Source organism: Gossypium raimondii, chromosome 10, assembly GCF_025698545.1.
Source record: "Gossypium raimondii isolate GPD5lz chromosome 10, ASM2569854v1, whole genome shotgun sequence".
Taxonomy (NCBI): Eukaryota; Viridiplantae; Streptophyta; class Magnoliopsida; order Malvales; family Malvaceae; genus Gossypium; species Gossypium raimondii.
The window spans coordinates 61,902,080-61,922,102 of NC_068574.1; the positions used below are offsets into that span (position 1 = coordinate 61,902,080).

The window sequence follows — 20,023 nt, forward strand, 5'->3', positions numbered from 1 at the left end:
AATCTACAGTTAATATATATTTAAGGCCACTTTCCTGATACAAGTGTTGTTTGATTTTCTTTTTTAAAGGAAAAATACAGTTTGTATGGCGTTATTGTGTGTTTTCAAATAGAATAGAAAGTAAGAGACTTTGGGATCAATTAACATCAATTTTAACTAGAAGAACATGGTCATATTTGGAGTGAAAATTCTTGCATTTTATCTGGTGCTAAGGTGGTGCATTTTTGTCTTTGGTTTTCTTTTCACACTGGTAGGTGCTTTCACTCATCCGTAAGGATCGGGGTGGGTTTTCTTTAAAATAGTTGAGTGGAGGTCATCGATGAACTTAGTTGGAACTGTTTGTGTGCTGGTGCTTATATGATTTGGAATTAGATTTTGATTGAAATATTCGGGTAATATCTAAATGCATGGCCTGGATGGAATTGGGGTTGCAATTTAACTGAAAATGTTGTTTTATATTACAAAGTAGTTACAAGTGTTTATTGTGTTGCATTAGAAGATGTTACTAGGTGTTGTTTTCTTTCTTATGAAGAACGCAGTATATTTGCATTTTTTGATCTTACAATGAGAGTTTTCTTTCAAAGTTTCATATTTGAATCGTAATACTAATTTATTTTTCAAAAAATCCAAATTACTCATCTTTCGCTTTGGTATTGTTAATTATGTAGAGAACGAAGGTTTCTCTTTTGTGGACGTCGGCCATTCATATCAACCCAAGGTATCTCTCTACAATCTCATGGTTTTGTTTGCAGTAACATTGATGCGTTTGTTTTATTTGATTGTTGTTTTCTAAATTGTCAAAATTAAAGTAAATTTTCTTTGGATCGAATTTAATTTTCATTGGGCCTGTGTGCCCATTGGTTTTTTGCGACTTGTGATAGTTGTCCTGTTTTTTTGGGCTGTTATAATGGTCATGGTTTTCGGGTTTCTGTTTAGTTCCCGTGGCTTGTGATACTGAGCATGTTTTCATAGTTTATTCTCTCCTCATTTTCCTTTTTTTCTAACATTTCTTTCCCTTTTTTTCTCTCCTTTATTATGTCTGTCTCATTTCAAATTTTACCTCTTATATTTTTTAGGCCCGAAAGAATTCAAAGACACTATATTGTGATTCTCTCCACCGTTTCTGTTTTTGGGATTTTTGGACTCCCTTGCTTAATCAGGTATGAATCTTTTCTCCAACATTGTCGTTTCCGTTCTCCCTTTTAGGAACTATGCTTTTGTACTTGTATTTTTTGGTTTATTTTATGGCTTTTGGTTTTCAGTTTTAGAAATCAACAATAAAAAAAAGTTTGTCAATTACTTAGTGGGAAGCAAAAAATCTGAAATTGTATTGGGAATTTTCTCTTTTCATTTTTTTCATTAATATTACAATAAATTAAACTAACCAGTTGGCAATAAATGACCAGCTTATTCCCATATTCTGTCCTATTTTTCCTTTATTTCTAACGTTCCTTTCTCCTTTTTTAGCTACTCTTTTTCCATTCTTTACAAATATTTTCCTTCTCTCTTGTTTTTTCTTCTCTCAGCCTTTTTTCCTGTGTTTTCTTCAATCTATTGCTCTCCCATTTATTCCCCGTCTCTCTCTCTCTCTCTCTCTCAATATCCTTTCAATTTTTTCCTCAAATTTTTTAGCTTCAGGTAACCAAATTTCAGTTTTTTTTTTTGCTGTTTCTATTTTTTTTTTCTGTTTCTATTTTTTGTAATTTTTGAAACTCCCTACATCATTGGAAATTGATTTCAGGTATGAATATAATTAAACTGTCTCTTTCCTCATTACCTCTGATTTTAGTTTCAGATATATGCTTATATTTACTAATATTTTCAATTTGTTTTTTCAGGGATTTCGGTATTTTAACAGTAATAGTTTTTAACAATGTTAGTAAGTTTAGGTTTTATTATCTATTAAAATATATAAAACTAATTGACCCAACGTTAGTTCTATTGTTTTCCTGTTATAATCTGCTTTCTGCTAATAGAACGTAGTTCTATTGTTTTATGCCATTAAGGTCTGGATTTTATGCCATTTACAGATCATGAAAACTGAAAAGTAATGAAGTTTATGCTGTTGTTATATAGCACATAATGCCCTTTTTTTCTAAGGTTAAAGTTGTAAAATTCATTTGGTGGATAGTGTGTGTTATTTTATTGTTATCATTACTAGAATTCTAGTGTAAGTTGGATCAGTATGTGCTGTTGACACATACATGAAATACCTGTCATGGTTGTATGTTTTTTGCAAAAAATACTGGTATAATTTTTACTCTGATTAGCTGTAGTTATTTTTGTGTTATATGTACAGTCTTTGGATCTGCAACCCATGCTTGGGATTTATGTTTTTGTTGTTTGCATAGGTATATTGAAGCCAGTAAAGCTCGCATTTACCACTCTGGAGATGATTCAGTTGCTTTCGTAGCTCAGACAGTTCTACTCTACCTTTTCGAGAATATACTGAAATTATTACATCCATTCAAGCCATTCGTAACTGAGGAACTGTGGCAGGTGTGGGCTTTGTAGTGTTTACCACGGCTTTTGTTAATATAATTTTTATAATTTAAACTCATTTAGTTTACCATATTCTTGAATCTGGTCATTCATGCTAATATTAAGTCTGGATAAAATTCGCTGGAACACAATTTCCATTGATACTTTGGACATGCACATATACTTAAGTGAATTTTAGGTTCACATTACAGCATACATGAATAGTGCTTCATACAAGAAATGATATTTTTTTTTTTTTTTTTATTGTTTTAGGCATCCCCTAAGGTTTTCTGCAGATGTAACTGTGGATTTTTCTTTTATTTTATTTATCTTCAGGCACTTCCTAATCGGAGAGAAGCTCTTATAATATCTTCGTGGCCACAAACTTCTCTTCCCAAGAGTACTGATTTGGTAAAAAGATTTGAAAATTTACAAGCTTCGGTGAGTTTATAGAACTCTTCTTTTTTCCTCTACATTCGCCACCAAATACTCTTCAACCCAAGGTGAGTCATAATTCCGCAATAATTTTTCAATCAATAATACAATCTAAAATCAAAATTGAAACGTCAAACCAAAACCGAAACTCAAATAAAAACCCAAATTGAAACCTAATCCCATACTTAAAGTACAACACTTAATAAACCCATTTATTAGCCGTTTCTCTCTCTCTCTCTCTCTCTCTCTCGGTCTCCCTGTTTTTTTTTTTGTTTTTCTTCCTTATTTATTAGCCTTTTCTGCTTTCATAATAAATCCTCAAATATTTTCTTCAATCCAAATCTCCTCCCATTTCTTTACCGATTCTCTCTCTCGGTCTCTTTTGAATTTTTTCCTCTCATTTTTTTTAGCTTTGGGTAACCAAAGGCCAAAACACACACGCTACACTCTGTTTTTTGTGGTTCTTGAAATCCCCTCCTTCATCGGAGACTGATTTTGAGGTATGAATCTTGAACTTTGTCTTTGTCTGTCTTTGCCTTTTCATTTCTATTTTGGTTTCAGATCAATGTTTTTTTTACTTATATTTCAGTGGGTTTATTTCTCTGCCGTTTCTTTGTTGCTATTTTTGTAACCCCTGCTTCATCGGAGGCTGATTTCAGGTATGAATCCTTGCTTCAACATTGTCTTCGGCTTTCTCTGTTTTAATTTAAGATTTATGCTTTTTTACTTGTGTTTTTTTGTTTTTACTATGTGTTTGAAATTTATTGATGTGGTCTGTGAGTTACTTTGTGGTTGTTTTATGCTATATCAGTTGGTAAATTAAAAAAAAGTAGGTGTTTAAAAAAAATGACAGATACATGAACAAATATTATTAGGATTTAATTATTGTTTTTTCAATAAAATTTTCAATCACCGAAACGTTCTTTATATTAACTCCTTTATATTAAATGATAAACCAGGTCGGATCCAATTTAATATTTATAAGAATATTTTTAGAAATACTTTAATTAATTGTTTTGCAGAAATTTAAATAATGCATATATAATCATTTCAATAGTTTTGCATTCTTTATAGAAATGCGAAGTACCCACTAAACGATCAAAACTGGCATATAGGATTCCAGACTGGGACATTCTGTTTCTTAGTTTTCTCAAAAAATCTGTACTTTAGTTTTAAAAAATAATAATAATCTAATTGGGATGCTTGTTAATATAGATAGTAATTGAAGAATTGGAGAATTTCAACTGATTTGCTAATTGCAAAGGTTTTTTTTCGATTTGGGTTTCATGATCATATACGGTGGAGATTGTGAAGATTTGTGTATGCATATATGTTTTCTTTTTCATACTGCTAGGTGCTTGCATTCATTAGTAAGGATTGGGTATATTTCCTTTAAAATAGTTGGGATTGTTCGTGTTCTGTTGGGTATGATTTGCAAATGGATTTTGATTGGAAGTTTTAGGTAAACCCATGGTATCTCTGTATATCAGCTGAATGGGAAGTTTTGTTTGATTATTGATATATCCATGTGGGGAGATACTCGGATTTTGGTTAAAGATAGAATTATATTCATCTGTGTTACCTAGCCTTATATGAAGGGAAATTGAGTTGTAATCTTTTAAGTGAATAGGTTCTAGTTGCAACCCTTAGATTAACATAATTTTGATTTGCTTATTGGTTGATGGTTATTATGAGACTGAAAAAAAGATGCATTGGATATATTCTCTAATGATGTCATAACCAATTTCTTCTTCATTTATTGTCTTAGTTGATTTCTCAATGCATTCTGGTTCGGAACAATTGTTCTTTTCCTTTTGATTTTTTTGTTTAGTGTTTTTAGGGTTTATATTTATAGAGTGAATGATGAAATAAAGAAGAGCCGATTGTTTGTTTTGAGTTCTCACTTAACCCGTTTGCCTCTGGCATCTTCCCTCATGGCTTCGGAGAAAGAAGCTGCCCTTGCTGCTGCTCCCTCTGATTCTCCTACCATGTCAGCCCAGCCCTATGTTTCTCCTTCTCCTTCTATTCATCAATTTCTTCTTTTAGAAAAAAAAAAAAAGAAATCTTTTTTTTAGAATAATTCTCGACAGTAAATGTTCCTTCCCTTTTCACTTTGATGTGAATTACCGGGATCATTCCTTCTCATTTACTTGTTTTTTTTTTTTTCAGATTTGACAAAATCATCAACAAGGAAATCCCAGCTACCGTGGTGTATGAAGATGATAAGGTGCTGATCTTTTTTCTTTTTACTTCTGATTTTAAATTCTGTGGATTCTGTCACTGCTTATTTTGTACGCTGGAAAGATCTTTTAGAAATCAGGCCTTTTTTTTCCTTCTTGAACTATGGCTTGATTCTTGCAACAGGTGATGCTTATTTTATATATATTTTTTCTATTTGTTTCTTAAAACAAATTTCCCTCAACCAAATTCTGGTCGTGACCTGGAACTTGGTCTGGCTTTTAACAATTCAAAAGGCACTACTTTTGACCTTTTCCATTTTTATCTTAAAATGGATAGAAATGCAAACACCTCCTGCCCTTATAAGTTGGAGAAGATACGTCGTCCTTGTGCATTTTGACAAGTAGCCCGCTATTGGCCTAAAGTAATGCTTGGAGACTTGTGGGGTGGCACATTCTAAGTTAGAATGAGAGAGTAGAGGTTCTTTTGTTTGTCTTAAGAGCTGTCTATATAAAGGGCTGTGTTTTTTATTTTTGTTTAATTTATTTTCACTAGTGGTCTTGCTAAGGGTAATAGATGAGAATTTGTTGGAATTTTGAGGGATGCTGATTGTATTTAAGAGGATGGATGCTAAGGAATGAACGTGGAAGTGGCCATATGCCTTGAAATTATTGGGTTCATTAATTGGATCAGTCAGCTGGTCAAATTTTTTCAGGGAAATGAGATAGCAAATGTATTAGGTAAGGTTGGCATTTGAAGGGAAGTATTTTCTTTGCTTGATGGTGATATTTGTTCTGTTTTATTGAGTTCTCTGTGCGATCATTGGTATTTCCATGTCCTGGCGCTGTCTGTTCTTACTTGGTGTTCGAGTTTTGGTTGACTTGTGCTACTGATGTTTTAATTCTACATATTGGTTCTGAAATGTCTTTGTCCTTTGTTTGCTTTTGTGAGTGTTGTCAGTTATTAGTGAAAGTTGTCTTAACAAAAAAGGAAGATAGCAGGATTTTTCATGTTCAAGTAAGAGTTAGAAAGAATGCAATTGGCTTCATAATTGTTAATGGAAAGAGGTTAGCACTTCCAAGAGAAGTTAAGTGGACCACGTTTAAAATTTTAGATAATTTTGATGATGAAAACTGGTGAAGGCCACTCATTGATAGATTAGAGTTTAAGTAGCTTTCAGGAATGCTAGCTGAAACTTTGGAACATCAATTCCAAAATGAACAAATGAAAATGTTGTTGGCATTAGCAAAATCCTTATTATTTTATTTCTTTCGTAACAAAGAAATATCAATACTCACTGTTGCACTGAAAAAAATTTTATTTAGCTTTGAATTTTGCTTCCATTGGCCGAAAGCTTTAAAGCTATCACTTCTGGTAAAGATTTTACAATAATCCTTATTATTTTTTTAGCCAAACTTATGTAGCAACTGCTTGTGGGCCCTACTTCATTGGTGACTGATTTCAGGTATGAATCATCACTTCTACTTTGTCTGTCTTTTCATTTTGTTTTAGTTTCAGATCTATTCTTTATTACTTATATTTCAGTGGGTTTTATGATTTTTTGTTTTCTTCTTTATGAATCCTTTTTCTTTGCCTGCTCATCTCTATTTTTTTGTTGAAGATATATTTATTCATCACTCGAAGCAAAGCAAAAGGGAAAGTAGGAGGTTTTTGAGGAGAGTGAAAAATGGTTGGTTCTACTTCATCGGAGATTGATATCAGGTATGAATATATACTTAAACTTTGTATCTCTGTTTTTAGTTTTAGATATATGCTTCTTTTTACTAATATTCTCATTGGGTATTTGTCAGGTTTTTGGTTTTCAGATTCAAAGAATCACTGTTTCGTTCAGTTGAAATTATGGATCTGTGCGGTATTTTTTGTTTGTTTATCATGTTTTTTGTTTTTGAATTTTCTGTTTTTCAGCAGAAGATTGTTGGGGCTGGGGTTGTTGGGCTTAGCTTGAATTCAGTACAGATTTTTTTAAGTGTGCTGTTGCATTTGATTTTCGTTCTTATTCCTATTCCGCTGCAGTATAAGCTATTCTGTGGATATCCCCTTTATATTCCGTCCCGCGTCAGGATTTTTGCAGTCCGGTTCAGTTGTTTTAGTGTACGGTTCAGTTTTTTTATGTTTGGACCGGACGACTTGTCGATCTTATTCTAAGGAGGGATATCCTATTCTTGGGTTATGCCGGTCTGGGATATCCCATTCCAAGGGTATCCGGTTCGGGGATATCCCATTCCCAGTATATCCCGCGGATGGTTAAGTTTTTTTTTTTAAAAGAAAAGTAATAGGCTGTTATTAAAATGCAAAACTACATTAAACCAACCGGACTAAAATAAAGACCCAAAAACGATACAGGCCCAAAGTAAAAAAAAGGTCTGGAAAAACTGAAACAAAAAAGAGACGAAAAGAATCAAAATAAAAAAGATATGTATCCAAAAAGTGACAGACACATGAAAAAATAATGAATGAAGAGAGAAAATGACACTTTCTTTTATTGGTTTTTTTCATAAAGATTACAAATGAAAACATTTTCAGGTACACTTTCTTTTATTGGTTTTTTCATAAAGATTACAAATGAAAACATTTTAATAAATTATAAATATTTTGAATTTTAAAATAATTGTAATTTATTTAAAAGAAAATTTAACACTGATTTAAAATTTAAAATAGATACATTAAATAACTTCCAACGTCTCTCTAAATTCTTGATGAGAGACGCTTCTTTCTCCTCTAAATTGTGTCTCCTCTGTCTCCTTTTATTCTGACTTTTACCTTTTTTATTATTATTTTTTTATTTTCTCGTCCTCCCTTTCTTTACTACGCAGATTCTATTGGGGTCTCTTTCCATTTTTTTTGTCCTGACCTTTCTTTTTTAACTTTTGTGTAAACGCATGCCGAAATCCCCTTCTTCATCGGATTGTGATTTTAGGTATGATTTTCACTTCTAGTAACTTTCCTTTTTCATGTCTTTTTAAGTTTCAGACCTATGCGTATCTTTTATTTCTGCGGGTATTGTGGTTTTTATCTCTGTTTTAGTTTTCAGATTTATACTTTTTTTTTTAGTGTTTTTGTTATAAGTTTCGGTGTTCAGCCTTATGAAACACATGTTATATTTGTCTTTTAAATCTTTCGATGTCGTCATTTTTTGATAATTTATTGTCTGTTATGTGTTTTATTTTTTTTCCGATTGTTTGTTTCTCTTTGTATTGAAGGACATTTTCTTGCAAATCTTTGAATAACCGAATCCTATTTATGAGATTTTATAGCGAAGATATGTTTCTAATACGTATCTACCATAAAACCCGAAATGATTAACAAAAATAAATGGAATCATTTTCATGTTACTTTTTCTTTTTTGTCTCCTTATTTTCTGTTTTTGAACAAGTAAAACATTATATTTCAATAGTTTTCCTTTCTTTATAGAAATTTGAACTACCAATCAAGAAGTTTGGAGCTTAATATGATTTTGTTTAATATGCTATTCTAATATGCGCAAGAACACGAAATTTTGTCTAGAAATTTTGTTAAACATGTCTATTTATTTCTTAAGAAGGTGCAAGGAAGTTTCCTCCAATAACAACAAATTAGTACCAGAAAATATTATGACTGATAGGTAGAATTTGTATGGTCAAGGGCAGAAGGTGCATTCTAGGAGCTAAAATTCTTTTATTTCCTGAGGTGGGAGGGGCAAAAAATTTAAAAAAACAGCTTGCCTAAGTGCAGTAAGCCATAAGATATCTGTGTCTATCTATTTATATACCAAGGTTAATATATATAGATATGATAATAAACTCTATATTGTGATCCAGCTTATCTATAAAACGTTCAAAATTTTTTATTATTAATAGACTAATCTGCATGATTTCGTTATGATCCCATGTCTTTCTTGCCTGTTGTTGGATATTCAAATATTATGCACGTTAATTAGAAGGAAAAAGAAAATAAAACTTGAAGTAGTTGTGTTTTTGTTTTGCACTTATCGCCTTACAGAAAAGTGTATCTAGATGCACCACGTGTGCATGTGTGATCAAATGTACCTTTCCCTAAAGGCTCTAGGGTGCTTTTATCATTTGGCGCCGAGGTGGAATTGCTAGGCATAAACCTTTGACATTGAAGGTTGCAATACCTTGGTTGATGCTCAATACTATGTTCCAAATTGTATTGAATTTTATGTTGCCACTATGTTCATTTATTTCTGCATGCTTGTTATTAAGTTGATCTTGCATGGTTTTTTTATTATAGTACAAAATGTTTAATCACTGAATGCAATTTGGATTGAAGTAGACTTGAAAGTTGTTAATAGCAAGATTGATTAACTTTTCTACATGAGAAGATTCCCCTTAGCTCGATTGCTAGCATTACGGGACTTTAAGTCTTTAATAATGATAAATTTAAATTTAAATATGAAAATTCTTGTTAGAAAAGGGTCAACGTTTTCGGTTTTCAGATTAAAAGAATCAGGCCACGTTTGGTTGGTTCCCTCTTTATTCTTGGATGAATATCAATGCTTTTGTTTGGTTTACCATTTCTTCATTTGGCCGAATTAGTTAAAGCGGTTCTATTCCCTCAAATGCGTAATAGGGATTCAGTGCTGAAAGCTTTGAATGGCCATTATGACCATGGCCGAATAGAAATGAAGAAAATTCTTCCCAAAATCTCCTTCACACTTTCTCTGCAAATGCGTTCAGAGTTGCTTCTTTTATCACAGCAATACACTTTCAGGTTAGCAGGTTTTTCTTTTCAAGTTTAATTTCGTTTGGTTTCTGTTCTTGCAATAATTAAATTTTGTTTTAGAAGGGTTTTTGGTGTGGGTTTTCTTTAAATTTTTCTAAAAATATAAGCTACAACTCAACTCCCAATTCTCTGTCTCTTGGGGGAGATAATGTTTCGTTCTCTTATGGGAAACCTATGGACTAGAATTGAATTGCTTGGAGTAAATCGTAATCACCATATTGATCTCTTCCTCTTAATCCTTGTTTTATTATTTCGATTTTGCTGCTGGAGAGGACAAAAATAAACTAATTAATGGAGGAGATAAGTCAAAATTTGATGAATTTATATTGTTTGTAATACTCACGCATATCTCTTTTGCAATATTTGTCATTCTTTAAATCAGAGTTTTATTCCCAAATTTCTTACTGATAATCACTTAGTCTTCATTATTGTATTTTACGGTAATTCAGATTTGTTTCAGGTTTGGAGATATGGTGCAACAGATGAAAATTTGTTAAGAAATATACCTTATAGTGCTTTGGAGCAGACAAGTTGATGTCCAGACACTAGAGGGTCAAATGGAAACAGAAGTTATGGTAGCGGGCAGTATAGACGGCTCCTTCAGGTATAAATGGAGTTGGAAATAGATATAGATGTATCTGCATCCTCTTCCAAGTACAAGATGTCTCCTATTCCCTATTATTGTAGTATAAATTCTACTAGTTTAGGTGGATCTACATTTTATTAACATGGAGCATTACTTGTTGGCATTTCTTTGCGTTTATCACATTTATTGGTGTCAAAATACAATATGCTGAAGTGTGTCATCTGTTACTCTGTTCGGAGTAATAACCTCTAATTTGAAATGGTTGTGTCAGTTCTTCCAGTGCTCATGTTTCAGGGTTGGGTGACCTAAACATGGCATACTTCTTACAACTTGCTGTCAAGTGCGATAAAAATTAGGTCTCCTTTCATATTTTGTTGCGACATTGGAACCTCTACATGTCTTGCTCATCTTTTCGTTCTGCCAATGATCTGGTATTCTTTTTGGCGTTACCATCTAACATTACATATCCCTTCCTATTGTTGTATTGGAGCTATTACTTGTTGTGATGCATGGTGCATTCTCCTCCCACTGCAACATACATGCAGATGCACTTGTTCTTTCTCACTTCCATTTTTCCGTTCACTGTCTGTTACATTGTATTTCAAAGCGTTTGTCTTGTTGATTTGTTATTTTCTACTGGTTGGTACTGTGACATATGTTTAGCTTCTTTCGATGGCATTGCAAAGGAACTTATACTGTTTCGATGGCACATATATATTATTAATTATTGGATAGGTGGAGTATTCACTGTGTTTATTGATTGTACTATCAACAGTATTAATCTGAGTTATGCTTGCATTTGTAACTATTGTTATTACTCTCAGAAGAAAAAAGAAATCTATTATTATTGCATAGGGTGTAACTTAAATTTTCTTTTGACAGCATCATGATGTCCTGTTCCTAAGAAGATTGGCATCATCCTAATCGGTAAACTTTCCTTTTCAGTTTAACACGGAGGGGCATCTTCTAAGGCTTCCTCTTCCAGAATGTTGGGTGGTAAGAAAAAAATACTGTGCTTGTTTCGCCACCATCTATTTATTTGTATTGTTGAGCCAAGTTACCTCCATTCATACATACCCTGATTATTCTTTTTCTGAATGCTACAGAGAAGTTAATTGAGTACTGTTGTTCATTTTTCAGGTCTCATAACTGCATATGCTTATTGATGCTGTCACTGAGAGTTATAACAAATATTTCTTTGGGGACGTTGGGAGAGAAATATATGATTTCTTTTGGGGTGATTTTGCTGACCGGTATGTAGAATGTTCTTTTATAATCTGCTTTCTGCTAATAGAACGTAGTTCTATTGTTTTATGCCATTAAGGTCTGGATTTTATGCCATTTGAAGATCATGAAAACTGAAAAGTAATGAAGTTTATGCTGTTATATAGCACATAATGCCCTTTTCTTCTAAGGTTAAAGTTGTAAAATTCATTTGGTGGATAGTGTGTGTTATTTTATTGTTATCATTACTAGAATTCTATTGTAAGTTGGATCAGTATGTGCTGTTGACACATACATGAAATACCTGTCATGGTTGTATGTTTTTTGCAAAAAATATTGGTATAATTTTTACTTTGATTAGCTGTAGTTATTTTTATGTTATATGTACAGTCTTTAGATCTGCAACCCATGCTTGGGATTTATGTTTTTGTTGTTTGCATAGGTATATTGAAGAAGGTATTAATTATTTATCTTTAATTCCCCCCCCTCCCAAAAAAAGTAATTTAAAGAAGGTATTAATTACCATAAATGTTACCGTTGTCACATGGGGCATTTAGAAAATCTATTCTTTTTGGGCAGTATGAGCAGGAGAAAAGCTGCCCGTTTTCTTTAGGCTTTTCAAATTCCCTTCCTTCTCCATCATTGGAAATTTAAGTTCTCTTTAAATTTATTTTCCCTTTTTATTTCCCCTTTTATTCTCTGTTGTTTTTCCATTCTTTGATCTCTGTTCATCCTCTCATTCGTTTTCTTTATCGTCTCTCCCTTCCTTCCTTCCCATTATTCGAAATTTGAATCCTCAAATCTATCTCTTCTATCCATAGCACCTCAATTATTCGCCGACTCCCTCTCTCTCTCTCTGTCTGTTTTGAATTTCTTCCTCTCATTTTTTTAGTTTTGTGTCACCGATTGCCAAAAAAAACACGGAAATACGCTACACTAGGATTTCTTTGCCGTTTCTTGTTTTTGTGATTTTTTTGAATTTTCTGCTTCATCGGTGACTGATTTCAGGTATGAATCATCACTTCTACTTTGTCTATCTTTGCTATTTCATTTTGTTTTAGTTTCAGATCTATTCTTTATTACTTGTATTTTCAGTGGGTTTTTTTATGAATTTTTTGTTTTCTTCTTTCGAAATCCTTTGTCTTTGCCTGTTCATCTCTGTTTTTTTGTTTCAGATATAATTATTTATCACTCGAAGCAAAGCAAAAGGGAAAGTAGGTGGGTTTTGAGGATAGTTAAAATGGTTGGTCCTGGTTCATCGGTGATTGATTTTAGGTATGAATCTGTACTTAAAATTTGTCTTTTTCTTTCATCTCTGTTTTTAGTTTCAGATATATGCTTCTTTTTACTAATATTCTCATTGGGTATTTGTCAGGGTTTTCGGTTTTCAGATTCAAAGAATCACTGTTTTGTTCCGTTGAAATTATGTATCTGTGCGGTATTTTTGTTTTTTTATCTTGTACTATATGTTTATTGTTTTTGAATTGTCTATTTCTCTCTGCTCGTATTGTATCTATCTTGCTTTATTGTTATTATTTTTTTGCGAAGTTCTCTTACGTTTCTATTTTTTCCGTCTACTTACGATTGTAGCTATATCTTTGATTTCCTTTTATTTTTTGCTTCGCAAAATATACTGTTTCGGTTTTTCTTTACGGGCTCCTGTGTTGGCGTTTTGTCCTGTGCCCTGCTTAGTTTATGGCTTGTGTTTTGCCTAGATTTTGGGCTTTTATCCCTCTTGTAGGTTCTATGGAATGATTGAAGGCAGTATGATCCTATTTGCAAATGCACTGTAAGTTGCGTCGATTGTGAAAGTCTCTAAGTCTCTGTGTTCTCCTTTTTGCATGCTGTTTTGTGATCCATTTTTTTTGCTTGGGCAACGGATTTGGTTTTGTTTTTATTTTTAATTTTTAGTGTGTTGGGTTGGCTTGTATGGGAATGGGTTTGCGATATTTTTTTATCTGGGTAAGATGTCCGAGCCTGAATCGTAAACATAAATCACAGTTCCTTTCATTTTATAAATAGAATACCGAACTCATTTGAATATCGGAAATCTTATTTTCTGGAGTGCAATGCCTTGACTATTAAATTAATTTGAATATAGAGAATTTCTAAAACTCAATTTTGATACCGAACCTGTTAGCTTGGTTATGTAAGTTCTTCGATTTCCCTTTTATTCTCTTTTTTACTTCTCTCTGTTAATTTCCCCAAAACATTAGTTGTGATTTAAAGAAGGTATTAATTACCATTAATGTTACCGTTGCATTATTCGTAATCTGAACCTGCTTTTATATTATTTGGACATCATGCTTTCGATTTTTCTGTTTAGTTGTGAAGAATTTTTTTATCCGGTACAGATTTTAACTTCTTCAGTAGTAGCTTTTTTTTTGTCTGGATAATAGTTAGATAGAAGTATACGTTGTTCCTTTCTTGTTGCCCGCAATAGGACGACATTTTTCGGAAATTAATTAACTATCCGTATAAACTGGTCAGTTTTTTTTTATGTTTTTAATTTTTGAGTTTTGTGTTTTCTTTAGTTGTATTTTTGTTGTTTCGTGTCACGGTTCTTACATTATATTTTGTGCTTAGTTGAATATTGTTGAATATTGTTTTTAATTTCTTTAGTTGAATATTGTTGGGCTGGGGTTATTGGGCTTTCGTTTCAGTGTTTAATCTACCGCTTCGGTTTCAGTTTTTGGTTAATGGGATATTGGAATTAGAATAGTTGTCCCCTGTTTTGCTGTGTAGTAGTGGGCTTTTATTTCGTCGTTTTGTTTTTGATTTTGTGATTTTTAGAATCTCTTCCATCATCGTGTTTAGATCTTTACTTGAGCATTGTCTTTGGCTTTCTCTCATTTAATTTAATGTTTATGGTTTTTTACTTGTATTTTTGGGTTTATGGTTTTGATGTTTAGAAATTGCTGTTTTGCTATATGTTATTATTGATGTGGCCTGTGACTTTGTTATTTTTTGCTGTTTATTTTATTATCTTATTTTCTAAATAAGAGTACCTAAATTTAAAAAAAAAAAGTCTTAAAAAAATGACAGATTCATCAACAAATGATATATGAAAAGAAAACATTTCTTTTAATTATTCTTTTGCAGCAATTTACATATTGCATATATAATTATTTCAATAGTTTTCCGTTCTTAATAGAAATGCCAAGTATTATTTTGACATGTGAACACATTATATTTTTTGAGGGAATAAGAAAACAGTACTTAGAATATGCGCCCTTTGATATTTAATTTTTGAAAAAATTAAGGTTTCAAATTTGATATTCATTTCTCGTCATTCTTGGAATAACCCCTTTTAGCGTAGCCTGTCATGCAAGTTCTCCGATTTTCCCTTTATTCTCTCCCATTTCCATTAATCTTGTTGTAGTAATTTTATTTCTTATTCTGTTCCTGCTTTATTCCTGTTATACACCGTCTCGGAATAAGCTATTCCTAGGATATCCTGGCATTTATTATTCCGGTTCACAATTTTCTGCCAGCGGCCTAACTGTTCTACTGGCCGGTTCTGATTTTTTTATCGACTGGACCGGGATACCTGTCATACTTATTCCTATCAGGGATATCCTATTTCAGGGGTATACCGGTTCATTGTTATACCATATTAGTGTATCCCGGCCGGGGTATATCCTATTCTATTGTTATCCCGGTTTGGGTTTTCTCTTTAGGTTTTAGGTTTCCGGTTAGGGGTTTTAGGTTCCCGGATTGGGGTTGGGGGTTGGGGTTTTAGGGCTTGGGGTTTTAGGGGCTTGGGGCTTGGTTCTTTTACTTTTGTTTTTCAGTTTCTTCGTTCCTGAAGTTTTGTTTAGTAACTCAAGTTTTTGTGGCTGTGATGAATCAAAATCCTCAGCTATTTATTTTATGATCGACCTCTGATATTGAAGAAAGCATTACCTCTTTTTCTTCTTTGTTTAAATTTTGTTTATTTTTCTTGCTTTAATTTTTGTTTCTTTATCTTTGATCTAAGCATTAAACTCGGCGTCTCCTCAGTGAACCTGATAAGTACTTTGTATTTTTCTCCCTTTTTTTTTAAAAAGAATATAGAAATTCATGTTGGTACCGGTGTTATTATTCTTTTTTTCCTTCAAAATTATCTCTCTTTTGCAGGTGCAAAATCTATAATAAACAGAAGTTGAAACTGCTTATGGTATTGGAATTTTTGAAAACATTGGCTCATTTCGTCTCATTCACCCCCATTTTTTTAAAATAGTAGCTATTTTCTTTCGGTCTCTTGTCTCCTGTCTTTCCATCCGTCCATGGCTATTTTATTGTTAATCCTGCTGTCGCCCTTTTCATTCCTGTTTTAGTTTCAGATATATGCTTCTTGTTACTAATATTTTCAGTATGTTTTTATCATGGTTTTTTGTTTTCACCTTTAGAGAATCGCTGTTTCCTTCCTTATTGGAAACGATAGATGTCAGTGGTTAGAAACCAAAATTGATAATTAAGTACCAAAATGTGAATAAAAATTTAAGTAACAAAAATGTTAAAGAAATATATATAATTTAGAAGCTAAAAGGGTGAATAAAGTCATTAAGAAAAAACCTAAGGTTTTAAGTTTTTCTCAACCGCTACCACAGTATTGTGTCCAATTCAAAAGGATGAAGATAGCAGTGGAGGGGTGCATGCATGGAGATCTCGACAAGGTCTACGACACCATTAAATATATTTTTATCGGTGGAAATCATGAAGCTTCCAATTATTTATGGGAATTGTAAGTTAGCCCTTTTTCTTCATATGTTCTAGCTTGGGGATTTTGATTCTTTTATGAAAGGGCCTTGAATTTTACCTTCTGCAATTGAAATGTGTGAACTTTAGGTGTTATGGGGGATGGGCAGCACCTAATATATACTTCTTGGGGTTTGCTGGGTTGTGAAGTTTGGCAATATCCGTATCGGTGGACTTTCCGGAATTTACAATGCGCGTAATTATTTTATAGGTTGGGGTTGAAGTTCTTTTACTTGTCTATTTTGTGTTTATTCTGGAGTTCTTTTAGTGGTGATTGTTTATTTACTGCAATACTATAAGGACATCATGTCCGGGAGTATGATGTTCACAAGCTTATGCACCTAGAGGAACTCGTCCGCTATAGAAAAACATTTCAAAGATGAGGTAATTATATTCGATTGGTGGAAATGCATATATGTGACAGAGTGAAAATCTTCATATCAAGCGTATTCAGTTTTCTTGTTGACCATTCCTGGTTGCTTGTTGGTTGAGACAGATTTCCTAGATCCAGCAAGGAACGCTTGTAAGCAAGCCTGCTGCTCAGCTTCTCGAAAAACTCAAACCATTGTATTGGTTTTCAGCTCACTTGCACTGCAAATTCACAGCTCTTGTTGAACATGAAGAGAGTGGTTGAGTGACAAAATTTCTTGCAGTCATAATTGCTTTACAGGGCGCAAGTTCTTGCAGGTATCTATCATATGTTCTGACCATTTCATTTAGGCTCTTTCTTTTGGTCTTTGCTGGAAGCTAATAAATAAATTCTGGCTTTCTCTGATCTTTTATATTGTTGATATTGAATCTGATCCAGGACCTTATGAGGTTCAGTACGATGAAGAATGGCTGGCAATAACAAGGAAATTGAATTGTCTTTCCTTTGACCTTCAGGTGCGGAGACTTCGGGTGTATGTATATGTGAGATTTTTGTTTTGACCATGCCACTCATCTTGCTCCCTCTCTCTTGGGTGGGGTGGACTAATGTTTTATTTGAAAATGTTTAATTTTCTATTTTTGCAAGTGCTATTACTCTACAAGAACTAGTGAGCCGACAACTGCTGTTCTAATATGTAGGAGAACACAGCTTGACATGCAGGATTGTCGTCAATGGGTTAATAGCAGGATGGAAGACAGAAGAGCCAAACCTTGTGAATTTTCTCAAACAGCGCCACCTCACAAACCCTTTGATTCAGTTTCAAACGCTACTTTTTCTGGTAAATAATATGGTGATATTTTGATGCTTTTCCTTCTTTGAGGTGCTAAAAGTATCTCCATTAATGGTTCTGTCTTTTGGATTTAAGAAACTCACCATATATGTTTGCATATTTATGCCACTTATCACTATCATGATTAGGCATCTCGATATTACTTATCACTTATCACTATCCTTCATTTTTTATCTTCTTTTAGCTCAATTAATTGTTGGTTAGCGAATGCATTATTTTTTTATTTAGATTTGCTACTAGAATAATCATGACTTTTGCAATTTGTTTTTGCTGGATTTCGTTTTTAATTATTAAACTTTTCTCACCTTGTGTAGGTTCTCCCTGTAATCCTCAGATTGTATCTTTCTTGGAATTGCTAGATCTTCCTTATCCTCAAAAGGGTAGAGTTTTCTATTTACCTTGCCCCACTCAGTTTTGATGATGTTACAGCATCCGTTATGTGATAGACCAGTTTAGGATTATTCGAGTTCAAGAAGAATACCTTTTCAGGAGTTTCGGAGAAATCACCTAGAATAACCAAGCTTTTGAAGCTTTCAAGTTAATAATCCGTTAAACTAATGAATGGAGGGCTTTAAACAAAGCCAACAATTGTTTCGGGTTTACCCATTTATTATAAAGTTAATAATCCGTTAAACTAATGAATGGAGGGCTTTAAACAAAGCCAACAATTGTTTCGGGTTTACCTATTTATTATACAGCTGATTTTGTTTGCCTTTCTACATTTATTTTCAGTCAGTTTGTCAGATCTTTCTTTTTATTTCTTGCTCGCCAGAATATTGTTGGGGCTGGGGGCTGTTGGGCGTAGCTTGAATTCGGTACCCATTTTTTTTTTTAATTGTCTTGTTGTATTTTGCCCGAAGAATATCCATGTCATATCCCGACTCGGAATAGGCTATTTAGGGATATCCCCTTCAAATCCCGTCCGGGTTCAGAATTTTAGCTGACCGGTTCTGCTGTTTTGGTGACCGGTTCTGTTGTTTTATGAGCCCGGGCCGGAATACCTCTCGCTTATCCCGCATGGGGATATCCCATTATGCGCTTATCCCGCATGGGGATATCCCACACCAAGGGTATCCCGGCTTGGGTATATCCCATTCCACGGATATTCCGGCGTTGGTTAAGGGGTTTTTTTGTTTGTTTTTTAAGTTAAGTACTGTACTGGGCTATTATTAGAATGCAAAAACACATAAAACAGGCCCAAAGAAAAGCGAAAGCCTGGAAAAATAGGCCCAATTTTATTTGGGTCTGAGCACATCATGATAGTAATATTTGAGAAATGATTGTACCCTAAAAATATTTTTGAACATATCCATTACCAAAAAATAATAATAATAGTGTGCCCACTCTATTGATTTTATTTATGCTAGCAAAAGTTATTGAATCAGCTCCAATTTTATTTAATTAATAAATATATATAAAAAAGCTCAAAGGTTAGGTCCAGCAAAATATCATTTATTTATCAAGCCTGATCCAATTTAATATGTAGATAACTCTAATCATCAATCAAATAATGTAATATATTTTAAAAATTATTAATAATAAATTTAAAACACTTATTTTTAAATAGACAATTGTATCCATTTCTCTTTATACTTCAAAATTTTAGGTTATATTCTCCTTTATATTTGTAGATATATATATATTATTAAATTTTCTAACAATTAAATTATTTACGAATGGCTAGAAAATTTTAAAGTATTTACATTATAAATATATGGGTAATATTAAATTGACATTTAATATTAATTTTTTTTCAAATTGGTCCTTATTTTTTAGTGTAGTCTGTCCCTTTTTAGGTCTATTTTTTTGTTCGATTCGCTGCTTTTTTAGTTTCAGTTTCTCTTCGATTTCTGTCCGGTTCGATTTTCTTTTTTAACCGTTACATGTGTGTATTTTTTCCACTTGTATTTTCCCCAGTTTTTAATATTATTTTTTTGTTACCGTCATTTTCTTTCAAAAACTGAGTTTTTATTGCTACAATATGTTTCTAAGAACTAAAAAAATATAAATTCAAATCTTAATTTTTTTATACAAAGTTATCTGCTCCATCTTTTATTTTTAGTGCATACCTAAATATGTTTTTCTCATTTTAAGAAAATCTTTAATATGGCTGTTCGTATTGTGATTTCCATTTCAAGAAATTCCTATCCTTGAATTGGCCTGTTTGGAGATAGGTCAAATTAGAACAGACCTTAATATCAGTATCTTAAGCAACCTTTTTGTCTCTTCATTCCATGGCTTCCCAGCCGATTCTTTTCCCCCTCTGTCTCTCTCCTCTCAGTATTCAATTTTTCCTCATTCTTTTCTAGATTTGGTTAAAGTCAGGCTGGTTGTCAATCAGAAGATCAGGCCAAAATCGACGATTCTAGACTGGGTTGAGACATTCTTGTCGGTCAATGTGGATTTCTTGCCTGAC

General features: G+C 32.9%; 2 long non-coding RNA genes across 11 annotated transcripts in view; one reads left to right on the forward strand and one right to left on the reverse strand.

The window, feature by feature from the left end:
* The window catches only part of LOC128033795 (uncharacterized), a 22,146-nt gene extending 10,532 nt beyond the window's left edge, over positions 1-11,614 (reverse strand). The window contains exon 1 of the long non-coding RNA XR_008189863.1: positions 11,485-11,614. This is a non-coding gene — a long non-coding RNA (uncharacterized LOC128033795). The remainder of the gene's footprint in view (positions 1-11,484) is intronic.
* LOC105775751 (uncharacterized) overlaps positions 1-18,326 on the forward strand; it is a 21,891-nt gene extending 3,565 nt beyond the window's left edge. Inside the window, exons 1-16 of one of the 10 annotated variants that reach the window (XR_008189854.1) lie at positions 3,423-3,575; positions 4,748-4,906; positions 5,086-5,143; positions 6,505-6,559; positions 6,716-6,816; positions 6,906-8,032; positions 9,685-9,825; positions 10,298-10,441; positions 11,369-11,419; positions 11,564-11,676; positions 15,767-16,373; positions 16,478-16,598; positions 16,688-16,771; positions 16,884-17,272; positions 17,456-17,595; positions 17,922-18,326. This is a non-coding gene — a long non-coding RNA (uncharacterized LOC105775751). Of the gene's footprint in view, positions 1-3,422; positions 3,576-4,747; positions 4,907-5,085; positions 5,144-6,504; positions 6,560-6,715; positions 6,817-6,905; positions 8,033-8,095; positions 8,113-8,716; positions 9,826-10,297; positions 10,442-11,305; positions 11,420-11,563; positions 11,677-15,766; positions 16,374-16,477; positions 16,599-16,687; positions 16,772-16,883; positions 17,273-17,455; positions 17,596-17,921 lie in introns of those variants that run through there. The other 9 variants (XR_008189853.1, XR_008189856.1, XR_008189855.1 and 6 more) reach the window with 9 other exon arrangements.
* The last annotated feature ends 1,697 nt before the right edge of the window (positions 18,327-20,023 follow it).